This window comes from Uranotaenia lowii, chromosome 3 (genome assembly GCF_029784155.1).
Source record: "Uranotaenia lowii strain MFRU-FL chromosome 3, ASM2978415v1, whole genome shotgun sequence".
Lineage (NCBI taxonomy): Eukaryota > Metazoa > Arthropoda > Insecta > Diptera > Culicidae > Uranotaenia > Uranotaenia lowii.
The window spans coordinates 195,221,547-195,225,135 of NC_073693.1; positions in this window are offsets into that span (position 1 = coordinate 195,221,547).

Below are 3,589 nucleotides of genomic sequence, written 5' to 3' on the forward strand. Positions count from 1 at the left end.
ATGTCCAATTTTCCACAAAAATGTGCCAAATTGAACATAACCACAATGCTTTTATCTTATTTTAAGAATTTGATTTTTCGAATTATTGAACTATCTTTGAAAAAATTAACAAAATGTGATTTGAAGATCTTTTTTTATCACTATAAAATGGTTCCCACATAAAAAAATTATAATAAAAATAGCAAAGCAATAGTGAACTCTAATTTTTTAAGCAATGTTGGGTTTAATTGATCCCTTGAGTCAAAAAAGATGTATTTTTCTTCTGAATGGACGTGATTATTGGTTACCACGAAATTACTAACATTTATCCAATAACAAATGTGTATCCAGTAATTATCTGTTAAACAGGACTCAAAACACTGTATTTATTTTAAAACTAGAAAATTGCGCCTTAAAGTATGCAATGACTATGATAGGGTTGTAGACAAACTTTTAGAATTTACTTTGTCTGTTACTTACAAACTGTGAAATAAGAACTAATATGGCAAAAACTGACCGTTTATGTTGAGATTTTGCTAGATTTTGCATAGGGTCAGGGCACCCTGAATCAAGGATCAAGTCTCCTTGAATAAAGGATCAAGTCTCCTTTAACTTAAAAATTATCACAATTTTTTTGTATCACGAAAATGCTTTTTTTTTTTTGAGCCCGTTGCTCATGTATTGTATCGGCTCTGGGAAGACAGTTTAACCTGCAGAGACTTAGCAGCGTTCAGCGACTGATGAAGCTGCGAATTATCAGTAGATACCAGTGGTATCATACCGGACCATCTCGTCCGAATCCGCCTGCGTAGTTGTTAAAGGAGGATGTCTACTGCTACGATAATAAAGACACGCTCAACGTTAAAGATCTCGCCAATACGGACTCGATGTCAAACTGGCAGCAGCTGTGGGACAGCTCAGCGAGAGGAAGGTGGACCCAACGTTTGACCCCGCACATCTACACAGCAAGAAAAATTCGTGTAATTTTAGATTGAAAACGATGCACGAAAACGGAACATCGTTTTCAATCTAATTTTACATCATCATTACATTGAGGCGTGTAAATTTAAACCATAACCGATGCACGAAAACAGAACAGCTTATTGTCGTGTAAAAACACACGACGATGTAAAATTTTAGATATTACTCGAGATATTTGCAATTTTTATGAAATATTGAAATATTATGAGTCTTTTGAGAAGAAAACTACACTACAGTTTACTAATATTAAACATTTATTAAAAAAAAAAAAAATAGTAAAAAAAAATGTTCACCCACCATCACGAGCACTGCCAGGCTGAGGCACTGTATATAGAATACGAAGATATTCATATTCAGCTGATATTTTTCGCTCACGGGGAAACTAAAGGAAATTTCGTTCCGGACAGTCATGGTCGGGATCCATAAAGGTCACTGCGGGTCAGGAGGAATTTTTGCTCACAAATGCCTCGGATTGTTCACGCAAATTCCTCTCCTGGCAATCATATTCCGGACCCCTTCCACTGCAGCATTTGCCGTCGCTGTAATCGAGAAAGAAGTAATCAATTTTTATAACATCTTTCGTTTTTATTTTACTTTAGAAATTTACCACTTTAGCGATGTATGGAGATGATTGAGCTGCGTATTGAAACGAAGACGTTTGGTTTTCGAAAAATGACTCGACTGGCATACAACAAACAAACAATATCATTCAATTTTAAATCAACAGATATAATTTTACACTGCTTGCGATATAAATTTCATTGGCCGCTTTATTTCAACATCACGGAATGTAAAATTATAGCAAAACAATTTATTTCTATTCGCTTTTTGAGAACAGACTAAAATTACATCAAAGGAGTGGAAAAATACATCTTTTTTTGATTATACTTGAGAAAATCACTCGAGATCACTCGCGTTTTAGATTCCGTATACTTTTAGAAATTTTTTGCTGTGTAGAGTGGATTCCATATGACGCAATTCCTTTATGGCATGGATGCTTCGTGAATTCACTACCATTTGGAAATGTGGCTTCGCCATATTGCCCAGATTGTGGTGACGAAGAGAAAACACGTGAACACATGTTGTTTGCCTGTCCGAGGTTTACGGCGGTACTTGACGTCTGTGGGTCCGACACGACAGCAAATAACGTGGTGCAGAGGATGTGTACGGACTCCAACACTTGGCATGCGGTCAGCGATGGGTTCACCCGGACTACAGAGGAGCTAGAGTTAACGGAAGTCTGCAAACAGTGTAGGATGACTCCAGCGTCGGGGAGCATCTTAGTGGTGTGCGTCCGGTCCCTTGATCGAAGCTTCAAAGATAAAGCATCATCTTATTCCCTTTCTTAAGGAAGGTTATTCCACGATCGGGGAACCCCCATGGGTAGAGTGGCTCTCGACGCCGGGTGAACCATTCGAGTCGTTGTAGGATGACGTCTTCATCGGAAATTATCCGAGTAGTTGCGTTATATCCCGCGCGTGTGCTGTGACAGGCGCCAGTCTAGGATAAGCTGCTTTCGATCGGCACACGATGGGCATCAAAGTGACAAAGAATTATGAAGATAAGAGGTCGGGTTCCGAGTCGTTAGAGGAGAGGTCAGGCCTTGAGTCTTCAGAAGAAAAGGTTTGTGAGTCTACGATAGCACCTCGGGTCTCGAGTCGCAAGAGGAGAGATCAGGCTTTTAAACAATAAAAGGAGGGGTATAAGTGGTTACCTCGAACAAAGGTCAGATCGCGAGTCGCTAGAGGAGAGGTCAGACCTTGAGTCATGCAGAGGAGAGGTATGTGTACGTCAACCTCGAGTCGATGCGTTAAACAGTTCAAGGTGGGGACTAAGTATGCGGCCCCAGGTGGAGTCTTCCCGTTGCTGCGACGTAGTTCCACCTCCCCGTGGTGCAGAATGGAAACGTCTCTACAGACTTGTCACCTGTAGGCGTACGGCCAAAAGAACTACACGTCACACTTAGTGCAGCCAGCCCGCCGACGAGCTGCGTGCCGAGTGTGGCACAAACGTGGTGCGACTGAGTACCTTGGTACCAGTGCTCAGTTGCAAGACGTAACGTGTATCGGGTAGTCGCGACCCCGATATGCGGAACGACCAAATGTTCGAGCGGGTTTTGATCGATCTGCCTTTTGCCCACGGGGAGAGACGGGTCATGACGTCTCGAATTGTGGCAAGAGACCGAATGTGGGACTTGAGTCACGAGTAGCGGCGAACGGACTGAAAACCCGTGAGTCGTGAATCGTGACAGCAGAGTGGATGCCGATTGCTGGTGTAGAACGTAATAAACGAGTATTGCCGTGAAGCGCTTAGCGCGAGTATGGTCTTCCCATGATGGGTATAGCCTTTGTTGCAGGTCCGGATGGGAAATATGGCCAGAGGCGCCAGGTGGACTTATGGTGTAGGGGTACATAGTATCATGAGTCACTAATTGCACCCATGGACCCAGAGTAGCAAACTGGGGGGACGCTGTGGCTCGCCGCGCCTTGGAATGCAATCCGTAAAAAGGATTTACCACCTGGGTGATCAACTAATAAAAAAAAGTCTTCCCGTTGTACCCATGAACCCAGAATAGCAAACTGGGGGGACGCGGTGGCTCGTTGTGCCTTGGAATACAATCCGTAAACCG